Raw genomic sequence first — 13,135 nt, 5'->3', positions numbered from 1 at the left:
CTCCCAGACCAATTATATTCAAGTCACTAGGGTTAAGACCCAGGCATTGGTGTTTTTTTAAATCTCTCTCATGATTCTAATGTGCAGTTAGGTGAATTTCTGCTTTATATCATTTTTATCTACAATAAATTCTTCTGGTTTTCAGAGTAAATAAATGTTTTCAATGCCTTCTGGTACCATAGAGCTGTTCACCCCTATCATTCATCTTTAAGTATTGCTACAGTTGGTACTAAAAATGGCCCTAAATCCTTATTGAAAAGAAACATTGAAGAGGATTAGGAAAGACAGAACTCTGAGAAGAAATGGATGCTTGAAAGTGTAGATCTGTGCTCAACATGATCCTGAGTCTAGTCATTTTCCTTAAAGACTTGACAATGGCTTCAAAGAATCTTATGTAACCCAAGTTAAACTGGGTACCCTCTAGACCAGAACCAGCATAATATTGTATCCACAAGACAGCTCAAAGATACTTCCAAAAAGCCTTAATAGATGGTATAAGTCTTTACTTACATTTCTTGAAAATTGAGAGATGAAACTATGTAGCAACATATGCTTTAAAATACTGTCACCTCAAAATCCTACATTCTAGTATAGCAAATGCCTCTAATATTGATTCCCTGCTCTTTCTAAATACCCTGTCTTTCTTTCTTTTTTTTTTTTCTTTTTTGAGACAGAGTCTAGCTGTTGCCCAAGCTGGAGTGCAGTGGCGTGATCTCAGCTGACTGCAAGCTCTACCTCCTGGGTTCACACCATTCTCGTGCCTCAGCCTCCCAAGTAGCTGGGACTACAGGCGCCCACCACTACACCCTGCTAAACTTTTTTGTATTTTTAGTAAAGATGGGGTTTCACTGTGTTAGCCAGGATGGTCTTGACCTCCTGACCTCGTGATCCGCCTACCTTGGCCTCCCAAAGTGCTGGGATTACAGGCGTGAGCCACCGCGCCCGGCCAGTACCCTGTCTTTCAAAAGCTCAGCGTACTCAGGGTTTTTGTTTCTCTCTCTCTTCCTTCTCAAATCCATTCCTTTCTCCGATAAATAGCTTTCTGTCTCTTGAATATTTCACCAGTCATCAATATCTTTTATGCTTTATGCCCAGTATCCATAATTTCTTTTTCCCCCAGCTGAATTTAGGTATAATTGATAAATAAAATTGTGTACATTTATGGTATGCAATGTGACATTTTGATATCTACATACATCACGAAATATTAAATCAAGCTAATTAACATATCTATTGCCCCTCATGCTTATCCTTTTGTCGTGAGAATGTTTAAAATTTACTCTCAGCAATTTTCAAGTGTGCAATATTATTCACTGTAATCACCATGCTGCACAGTAGGTCTCCAGAACTTATTCATCCTAACTGAAACTTTGTACCCTTTGGCCAACATCTTCCATGTCTTATTCTGTTAATGATACAAGCATTTTTCTTAATCAACCTTGGCTCTCTTAAAAGTGTTTCCAGTGGAGCTGACCAAGCCTGCCTCAAGGGCCAACCGTCAGAGGGCCAGTCATGAGATCTGGTCAGTCATCTGCACCCCACAGCGATCTGTTTAAGAACAAATGTCCCAGCAAGGCGAATTAAGGGCAATGGAACAATTCCAAGATTGTTTACATTGTTAGACAGGAAGCTTGCTTTCTTCTGAGGATACTAGTCTTAGGAATAGATAGTTGATAACTGCTGCAAGTGACTATGAGAATTCTAAGAATGAAGCCAATGACAAGGAAATAGAATTTATGGGTAGAAAGAAAGTACACCTGGATATGACATAACTCTAGTAGGTTAATCCCAAACCTGCTTAGCTTTTGATGGAATCCAGCTGTGCTTCCAGAAAAACTATCCTGTGTTACACATATAGAAAACAACGAACTATTTTAAAGTAGACTGAGTTTGGTTTCTATTACTTGACACTGAAAGAGTTACATCTAATACAGAAACCAGTACTTGGAAATAAGGTGTTATAAATAAATCCATAAAATGTGGAATTGGCCGAGCTGTGATATGGTAGATGGCAGTAAAAATACCCATATCCTTACTAAGGATTTGGAAATGTTTGCTACAAGGTGCTTGACCTGTCACTTATTGTACCTCCGGATGCAGATAATGTGCCTAACAAGGCTAGAATGTTAGAAAACTTTGCAGAAAAACTCTAGAATGTAGGAATACATTGGTTACTGCTTGCAGCCTTCACTGAAGTCCAGCAACAGAGAGACTTTGTTTATGAAGAACTTAAATGCATGCTAGCCTATCTGGAGACAGAGAAGGAAAACAGTAACACTCTGCTAAGAAAGGCTTTTCCTGTCCACAAGTAATCGAAGATGTTTTAGAACCTGTTTGTCTTTTTATAGCAGGGCTAGAGATATTAAATTCTTTGTCCCAGACTGAAGTTAGAATTGAGGCTAAAAGTGGAACCAGAGATAAGATAGACACCCAGGAGGAAGAGTCAACACCTTCCTCCCTTGGGCTTCTTTTAAGCACCCTGACCTGTGAGCTCCCTGTCTACATAGGAGATAACCCCAAGGGAAAAAGCCAATCATTTGTCTGCAGGTTGGCAACAAGGGACAGATAAGATGGAATTTTTGAACTATCTTGAAACAAAGGTGGAACTGGAAAATATGAAGCTAATCACTGGTCTAATGTGCAGAGCTCTCCTTAGGCCCCATTGTCCCGAATCTAAATTCTGAGACACTGACTTGACAAGATAATTAACCTTATCAGGACTAAAATGGACACACCTATCAAACTTTTAAGAGATGTGTTTTCAGCGAATTCTCAGTCTGTTAAACAAAGGTCAATACGTGTATCGTTCTGAAGCTTTTCTTCTTTCAGTTAGTAGTAGGTTGTATCTTGTGGAAAGGTCTATACTAGTCTTTACTGTCTTAACTCTCTCACATTAATTTCTGCAAATGGTATTTCATTGTATAATTTATTTGTCAAATTCACTATTTATCTTTATTTTCAAGTCCACTATTGCTAACCACGACTGCTATCCAATTTAGGTATATCATAAAGAATGATCCAACAGATATACTTTACTGTATTTATGGAAATAGTTTTTTACTTAAGTCTCAAACCTGGTACTATTGGAAGGGTTAACATATCCTAGCTGACAACTTCTTTAAGCTCAAAAAAGCATTTGTTCAATAAACAAATTGATGGCTATCATTATTACCATGAATGTCATACTTTGTTCCCTCATCTGAGAGTCTTATAAATATCCTCCATAATACTCCAACCAAATACCCCATTGATGGAAGAGCAAAGCGCCCCACGGACAGTGAGTTGAGGTCCTGGCCTTTTGTGGAGCCCACCAGCACAGTCTCACACCGGAGTCTATTTTTTTTTTTTTTTTCTAGTTAGTTTTGTTAAAGTCCCATGGTTTCCTAATATGCCAGCAGTATGTTTGTTTTTCATTTGCTTGTGGGTTATTAAAGCCACAGATGTGGGTGGGTGGCAGGAACTCAGCACTTTGCTTCCTTAGTGATAAGTACCGCCATCAACTGCACACACATGGCTCCTATTAAAGTCAATGGAAGGCACGTGTCTAATTTGGAGGGCAAAATTGGCAAAACTGAAACAGTTGTAGCTATTGACCCTCTGTTTTGAATGGGGTGAATAGTTCAGTTCCTTCTTCTAACCTGTTTATATGAATTCCTCATTGCATAATGGTCATCTCTTTCTACCTCTATTCACATATCCTGGGATTTTCTCTAGGCTTTTCTTGGGTCAGTATTCACTTCTTTCTTTTTCGTTATGAAAGAAGAAACCTAGGAAAGCCATTTTGGATCAAGTCTATGAACACCAATGACAAACAATAACCCTCTAGTGCCAACAGAAGCTGGGTGACCAATTGTTGAGACATTTGAGAGGAGAATTAAATATCTAATTGGAGCAATGAATTAAAGGTAATGAGAGGGGAAGCCAGCTGGATTTCCTGGGTCGAGTGGGGACTTGGAGAAGTCCTGTCTAGCTAGAGGATTTTCTGTCTAGCTAGAGGATTGGAAACCCACCAATCAGCGCTCTGTGTCTATTGTAAATGCACCAATCAGCACTCTGCAAAAACACACCAATCAGTGCTCTGTGTCTACCTAAGGGATTGTAAATGCACCAATCAGCACTCTGTAAAATGGACCAATCAGCACTCTGTAAACTGGATCAATCAGCACCCTGTAAAATGGACCAATCAGCAGGATGTGGGCAGGGACAAATAAGGGAATAAAAGCTGGCCACCCCAGCCAGCAGTGGCAACCCACTCGGGTCCCCTTCCACACTGTGGAAGCTTTGTTCTTTTGCTCTTCACAATAAATCTTGCTGCTGCTCACTCTTTGGTTCTGTGCCACCTTTAAGAGCTGTAACACTCACCATGAAGGTCCATGGCTTCATTCTTGAAGTCAGCAAGACCAAGAACCCACCTGAAGGAACCAACTCCAGACACAGTAAGACTCCTTTTGCCCTCAATTTGTCTATGATTCATTGGCTAATTTTGTGAACATTTTTTGAACATCTTAACTTGCCAATTACTGGTAGAATCAGGACACATAACAAAACAAAGACAATTTCTATATCCAAAGATTTTACATTCTAGGAAGGACAGTCAAAAAAATTGTCTCCAACATGAAATCATGAACAACTTGAGGGTGGGGAACCTATGCCATTACTGTCATGTTGTCAGTACTCAATAATTACTTATTATTCTTATTAATAAAATAATTGCAATGTGTGGGAAAAGGTCAACTAGAGATATTAGAGACAAGGTCTGAGAGTTAAAAGAATGCTTCAAACTTAGATGGAGAATTACAAAGCATCACCATAGAGGTTATAGAGAAAATGTCAAAATGAATAGGATTGATCATATGAAGCCTGACCAGCTTTGGAGCAGCTGATGACCCCTATGAGACAGAACAAGAACAAGGAGTTATCAGGACACGTAGAGATATAGGATAAGAATCTGTAAAAACTAATGCCACAGAAGGCAAGGAAGAGAGAGAAATATCCAAGAGGGTATTTGTTACAGAGTTACATACATAGAAAAGTTACAAAGTACATATGTAAAATGCAAACTAAAAGTGTATGTTTAACAACAGGGATTGAAAAAACATAAAAAAGTGAAAACCAGGCCAAAACTGTAAATAAGAAGTAGATGAGAGAAAGCAAAACATAAGCTTAGAGGAATAGGGGCTTCCTATGCCCATCCTTATATATAACAGCTTCTTTTGCACCACTCCACAGAACCCAACACAAAGATTATTAAAGCAGTCTCCTATGAAATTCAGATATATTTCAAGGCCAGGCTCAGTGGCTCACACCTGTAATCCCAGCACTTTGGGAGGCCAAGGTGGGCAGATCACTTAAGGTCAGGAGTTTGAGACTAGCCTGGCCAACATGGTGAAACCCCATCTCTGTTAAAAATACAAAAATTAGCTAGGTGTGGTGGTGCATTCTTATAATCCCAGCTACTTGGGAGGCTGAGGCAGGAGGACAAGCTTGAACCCATGAGTAGTGAGATCACGACCAGAAATAAGGGTGGACAGAGGGATAGTCTGTTCTTAAAATATGGTATGAAGGGAATGGAGGTAGAATGGGAGGTGGATATGGTGGAGATCATGACACACACCGGGAAAGCCCAGGGATAGAGGAGGAAAGAGAAAGAAAAGAGGAAGGAAGGAAGGAAGGAAGGAAGGAAGGAAGGAAGGAAGGAAGGAAGGAAGGAAGGAAGGAAGGAAAGGAGGGAAGGAAGGGGAGGGGGGGAGGGGGAGGGAAGGGAAAGGAAGGGAGAAAGGAAGGGAAGGAAAGGGAAAGGAAGAAAGAGAGAGATAGGAAAGAAAGAAAAAGGAAGGAAGGAAGGAAGGGAGGGAAGAAAGGATCAGATATATTTCACTATTTCAAGTTGGACAAAAGGTATTGTATCACCTTAAAATAAAATACTGGTAGTTTTCCCCAATTTGCAAGAAAAATAAAGGGTGATATGTTGTTAATTCCATTTGTCTCATATATTTGTATTACATTTTTGGCATCTGCTCCATACTTCTGCTCTCAAGTGATAAAGGATGAAAAATAAGGGACTAAATAGCAATCAATATTAAAGAGGGAAACCTAGGAAGAAGTTAACCATGTTGGTTTGGTGACTTTATTTCATGGACACATATGCTCAAGATTGTGATTTTATACTACAAACTTAAAGTATGCTCTTAATACATGTGATAGAATTAACTAGTGCTTTTTTTTTTCATGGTGATCTGAAAAGTACCATAAAATTTGAGCACTGTTATCTCCTAAAACAATTTAAGAACCATTGGCCTAACACATTAATTGGCATAAAGTAAGCAAACAAACTTCTAAACTGTCATTTACCTAGATTTCTATGATAGCAATCAGAGAAATGATGGTGCACCAGTATACCGAAACTGAAGAAATGATGGCACAGCCCAGGTCAATTTTACTTTTCCCCATGTATATTTCTTGACAGAAGCCTCATAGTGTATTCAGTGTGTAATGCACACTCTGGTGAGAAGCAGCTTTCACCTTTGGGCCTACAGGAAGATGATTATTGCCAAGAATGTGGAATCTTCTAGACTGGGAAGTAAGACTATTGGGAGAGATTGGAAAAGCTAGATAATTGAAAAGAATCAATATTTTAATAAGTATTACTGTATACTATTGAAATGGGAAAGTTCCCTTGTCCCCCTCGCAGGGCGTGCAATGGGGGTGTGGCTCCCTTCTTCAGTGCCCTGCTGCTTAAACCTCCAGGGGAGCACACAGATGGGCAGGCGGTGGGGTTCTGACCCCACCCCAGTATCTAGGGGTGAATGTTTACAGCTCCTGAAGCCCCAGTGGGCATGCATTACAGGGTGTTCTTTTAGTTTTTCTTTTATTTTGCCGTCTATAGGAGGCTTGTGTTAGCCGGCTCAATTAGACCCTCTACCTGTCGCAAGGACAGAGGGCTTTCTGTATCCCGTGGTTTCCTGCCCTGATGTACCAGAAGAATTGAAGCACACACAGACTCGGAGAATCAGAGCAAAGTTTCATTGAGTAGAAGTAGCTCTCAGCAGATGGGGGGCCAGAAGGGAGATGGTTTCCCTGGGAGTAAGGCTGCTGAGCAGCCCAGGCTCTTCTCCGACTGCCCCAGCCAAACTCCACATTGTTGCACCAGTCAGTGGCCTGCTGGTGGCTGTCAGTGCACTCTTCTGCTGCGTGCTCCTCTTCGTGCCCTCACGACATCCAGCTGCTTCTGTTCTTCTGCTGCCAATGTGTTCCTCTGACTGTCCAGCAGCTTCTTCTGTCTCTGCTCTGCTAGGGTCTTGGGTTTTTATAGGCCCAGGATGGGGGCGTGGCAGGCCAGGGTTGTCTTGGAAAATGCAACCTTTGGACACGAAGGCAGAAGTGCCCGTCCTCACCTAGGTTCGTAGGGGTAGAGCCCTAGCCAGGGACCATGCCCTCCTCTACCCAGCACTTCCCTTCCCCAATTCCATATCATTTAAAAGGACCGTGCTCTTCCCTTCCCAGCACTCCCTATTAATATTCTCAAAGTAGACCAAATACTTGAATTTTTTTCTAGATTACTTTTGAGTATCTGGATTGTATTTTTTTAATGTAAAACTACTACTTAAATGGGCCTACCTGAGTCTCTGAGTTCAAACACGTTACACCTAGAATTTCAGGTTCATTGGGGTCACTCTGGCAGGTCTCCAGGTTTAACAAGCCTGACTTCCTGGGTAGAAGACTTCCTTGCCAATGATACATTGATACACACATTCTCTTTGTATCACTGTAGATGCTGGGCCTGCCACCTCTGAGTGACTAAATCCTGAACAAAGGGCTGTGTCCACCTATCTTGCTTTAATTCATCACTAAGTTTAAAACCAGAAGGCTTTCTGTTTATCAGCAACACGTATAACCTACTTCCTGTTAGTATCCAAAGGAAGCTGGATACCATCATGAATAAAAGGAAATGTTCTCTAAGACCTTCAAGGAGGCAGAGCTGAAGAAAAGACATTTGAATACTATTGCTATGGTTGGTCTAAATAAAAGAGTTGGTCTCTTTGGTCATGCTCAAAGCTTGTGATCTTTAATATTATATACCAAGAGATGACTGCACACAGAATCTACATTTAGAAGAAATTGGTGTCCCAGTCTTAATCAAACCTCTCAGGTAGAGAAACCAGAGCCTTGTATCCCATGGTGAAAATTTACTGCTGCATCATTGGTAGGCTATCATTTTCCTCACAATCATCAAATACGCTAGAGCAATTTCCCATTTTCTCCACCCTTGGGAGAAGTCACTGGAAGAAATAGACCTCACGTTGATTTACAATTCTAGACAGTCTTTCCCACCTATGTGAGAAAGTATTTCTCTTAGGGCTTTTTTCAGCTGTTGTCTTTTCCTGACACAAGTGTCCAACACTCTGGCAGGTGAATTCTGTGACCCTTGGTGGCCTTGGATGCTGGCATTTGTAAACCAGTATATTTCTGTCATCACCCACATGCCAAAGCTCAGAAGAAAGCTGCATGTGCCTTGGAGGAAAGACAGCTGCCTGATCCCTGGAGGAAAATGCAATTAAGAAACCTTTCACCACACAGCCTCAGCAGAGCTAAGGGAGTTCAGGCGAAGGGAATGGACTCCCTGGGACCAGATATATGTCCCTGACCAAGAAGCCTAAGGAGACAGCAAGTAGAACAAAAGGGTAAAAGATCAGTGTCTCATCTTGTTCCTCATTTTACCCAAACCCTTGTCTGACGCAGCACCCAAAAACTGCTTCCTTTGATTCTGTATGGCAAGGCACCCAGGGTGAAATTAATTTCCATTACACTTAATGTTTTGTAAACATAGCATGAACTGATTGAAACAAAAGGAGCCAAATCTACACAAAAGAGTCATCTACCCTGAGCCTGGTTACCTGTCCAGTGAAACATCTGACACTTTCCTGGAAGGCAATTAATGCTTTTTCTACTTTGTCAAACAATAGAGTGTGTAAAACCATCACAGGGTGAAGTGACACTTTACACACTGAAAAGATTATAGAATGTTAGAGACAGAAATTACCTTAGAATGAAGATTTCTAAGCCCCTCATTTTGGACGAGGAATGTGGGTCTCAGTAAAGTGAATTCACCAAATTTACACAGCCAGTTAGTGAGAGTTATAAACTTTATATAGTTATTTAGCAAAAAATCATTTAGTGATATTTCCAGGCACGATGAGGGTACAAAGGAGAAATAAACAAGTCTGGGTTCCTTGAGGTCAGGGGCTATGGTTTTCCAACTGGGAGGTCAAAGTTGAAGTATTACACCAAGAATCATCCAGGTATGATGATGGATAAATCCAGAAGTGGATGAGTTCATTCAGGTACAGTGTGCAAAGGGGAAACAGGGGACTCACAACCCAATCTCTTCATGAGCAATCCAAGGTATTTTCCACAAGGTCCACCTCAGCCAATACTTTCAAAAGAAAAACAAAGCAATCCATGTAGCATCACATTGTAAAATCTTGTGATTTAAGATAGTTTTCTGTGAATCAGGAATATCATATTTATTACCAAAATGCTCTGAAATCTCATATTGTACTGATTGCTATTAAACAGATCTTGGAACATTACATAAATAGCCCAGACTTCATAATCTGTGAGGTCCCACTTCCCTTGAACACACAAATCACAATAGTTGGAACCTTTTATCCTTCTAATGTTCAGTCTTTTGCCAGATTTTCTTCTAACAGTTTCTGAATATCTCAGTCTCTGGTGTGTTCCCTGTATTAGTCAGGGTCCTCTAGAAAAACAGAACCAATAAGAAATATAGAGATATGTGGCCAGGTGCAGGGGCTCACGCCTGTAATCCCAGCACTTTGGGAGGCCGAGACGAGTGGATCACGAGGTCAGGAGATCGAGACCATCCTGGCTCACACAGTGAAACTCCGTCTCTACTAAAAATACAAAAAATTAGCCGGGCATGGTGGTGGGTGCCTGTAGTCCCAGCTACTCAGGAGGCTGAGGCAGGAGAATGGCATGAACCCAGGAGACGGAGCTTTCAGTGAGCCGAGATCATGCCACTGCACTCCAGCCTGGGTGACAGAGCGAGACTCTGTCTCAAACATAAATAAATAAATAAATAAATAAATACATACATACATAAAAATTTTTAAAAATAAAAAAAAGAAAGAAAGAAATACAGAGATACGTAAGGGGGAGATTTACTAGGGGAATTGGCTCACAAAATTATGGAGACCAGGACATGTTGCCATATGCCATCTTCAAGCTGGAGAACCAGGAAAGCCAGTGGTGTAATTCAGTCTGAGGCTGAAGGCCTGAGAACCAGGAGCTCTAGTGTCTGTGGGCAGAAGATGGATTTCCCAAATCAAGAAGAGACAGCAAATTTGCCCTTCCTCTGCCCTTTTTTTTTTTTTTTTTTTTTTTTTTTACCATTTTGGGTCCTCAAAGGATTGGATGATGCTTGTGCACATTGGCAAAAGTGAAGCTTCTTTAATCAGTCTACAAATTCAAATGCCAATCTCTTCTGGAGATAGCCTCAATGGTACACCCAGAAAAAAATGTTTTACAAGCTATCTGGGCATCCCTTCACCCAGTCAAGTTGACATATAAAATTAATCAATGCATTCCCCAGACCCCTTTCACTAGCCATGTGTTCTGGACTCTGTAGATTGCATCTTCCCATTCCAGGGAAGCCATCTTCAAGTATAGCAGAAGCTATTTCCTTCCATTTCTGACAAGATACTTTTTGAAAAACTAAGACTTTTCCAAGATATTGCACAGTCTCCACCCTCTTCTAGGTCCCTTACAAAGTAAGTTGACATCGTATCTTCTATCCCAGGCCACTTGCTCAGGCCCACGGGTTTATCCTACCCCTAACATCTATACGTGTTCTTGGTTCCTTTCGCTCCAGATCTAGGCTAAATTAACCCAGGCCTTGGAGAGAAAAGAAAGTGTTTTCCTCACCCTTTCTAAGACTCACCCAGGAATGACTTCTTTCCAAAATGATTGGCAATTGAAATATCCACTTTCATTAGAAGCAGACTTGTTCCTATGTACAAGGCTGCAGTTGAGCTGCTCCCAGGAAAATTCTATGACATGCGATATCAGCACATCCCCCAAAGCCTCTGTTCTTTAGTTTGTCCCAGTTTGTAGGACATCAATAGCCCAATGGAAGTTAGGTGATGCCAAAATTAGTCTTATTTTGTGATAGGCAACATAATGGCTCCCAAAAGTATCTATATCCTAGTCCCTGCAACCTATGAATATATATGTTACATTACGTGGCAAAAGGTACTTTGTAAATATGATGAAGTTAGAGACCATGAGATGGGGAAGTTATCCTGGGTTATCTGGGTGGGCCCAGTGTAATCACAAGCATCCTTAAAAGCAGAAAGCTCTTCCTGGCTGTGAGGAAGATATAACGATAGAAGAAAGGTCAGAGAGCTGCACATTACTGGCTTTAACATGGAGAAAGGGGCCACAAGCCAAGGAATGCCGGCAGCCTAGAGAAGTAGAAAAGGGCAAGGAAATGAATATTCCTCCAGAGCATCCAGAATGAATTCTACATTGCCAACACCCTGATTTTAGCCCAGTGAAATCTGTACCAGGCATATGACCTACAGAACTGTAAGATAAAAAATTTGTGTTGCTTTAAGCTCCTAAATTTGTAGCAATTTGATATGGCAGCAATAGGAAACTAAAACTTATTCCCTTTCAGTCTCTTTACATAAACAATGCAGAAGGCATGGAGGAGCAAGTCTCACCCAGAAATATCCTTGTAATGTGAGTTCATCTTGGATGTGGTTTAGTGGGTTTTGATAAGCAGCAGCTCTTTCCTAATCCCAGTCATTGTCAGACTCAAGAAAATCATCTAAATCAGTAAATAAGGTTGAAGTCAATAAAGAGAAAATTTAAATCAATTAGAAATAGATTCTCTAACCTAGGATTTCTCAACCTTAGCACTATTGACATTTTGGACCAGACAATTCTTTGTTGGAGGTGGGGATGCTGTCCTGCTCATTGCAGGATTTTTAGCAGAATTCCTGACCTCTACCTACTTGAGGCCAGTAGCAACCCTTCATCTGTGACAACCAAAAATATCTCCAAATATTGCCAAATGTCCCCTGGAGGGGCAGTCACCTGTGGTTGAGAACCACTGTTCTATCCCAAAAATCTCTGGGAGAAAAGCATTGAAGCTGTCTGATAAAAATAACTTGGATATTTCAGGATATGAAATGTTTAGTTGAGAAGTAAACACTGGGAGGATATGTGTGAATCCCATAGGCCTTTACATTTCTGGAACATGAAACAAACAGAATCAGGGACATAAATATCTATTTCCAAGTGATTTAGGTATCAAGACCTTCTTGAATAAATTATCTGTGCTTTCCTCCACTTTTAATACAAGCTTTCTTTCCATGAGTCAATCATTTTTCCTGGCAAAGTGACTTGGAATGGCATTAAATGAAGCTAGGCACTGTGGTTTCACTTGTAAGGACATGGCATGACTTCTTAGGATATTACACACCAACACAACCAACTGCAGGTGGCTTCAAGTTACACAGCAGAGGCCAGTAGACAGTGGGGGGTGTCATCATAGAGCAACCTACTGAGAGGCGTGGAGGCCTCCAACACAGCTAAATTAACTTAGACTAAAACTATGAGGTGGAATCTCTTCCTAGAAAAAAAACAAAAACAATTGAATTCAATATCATAACCACAACCAGCCACATACTTTCATTCTATGAATGAGATTTAGCTACAAGAGCCCTCAATGCTGGCACCTCAAGCAGCCACATGCCTAGGAAATCAAAGGTTCTCTATTCTTCTCAAACATGGTAATGATCTAAAAATAGGGAAGTGATTTAGGAACTAAACAAAGCAACTGAGTTACTTGTTTGTAACCTGTAAATAAGTCAGTACATGAATTCAAATGACAGCAATTTGAAAGGAAGAATTCAACCTAGAGCAAAATGTAATCTATCATCACAATCATATTAACCAATCTAATACATTAATGGAGCAAATGATCCAAGGTTTGGGTCTATAGCAAAACAGCTAAAGATGTGGGTGACATTTTTTTCAGAACAATAATAAATTTGTCTGGATCTCTTTTGTGGGATTGAGACTTTTCAAAATTGGGATTTTCTGTAAA

The sequence above is a fragment of the Papio anubis genome, chromosome 8 (assembly GCF_008728515.1).
Source record: "Papio anubis isolate 15944 chromosome 8, Panubis1.0, whole genome shotgun sequence".
NCBI lineage: Eukaryota > Metazoa > Chordata > Mammalia > Primates > Cercopithecidae > Papio > Papio anubis.
The sequence above is the reverse complement of the archived record's forward strand: the minus strand, read 5'-3'. Positions refer to the sequence as shown.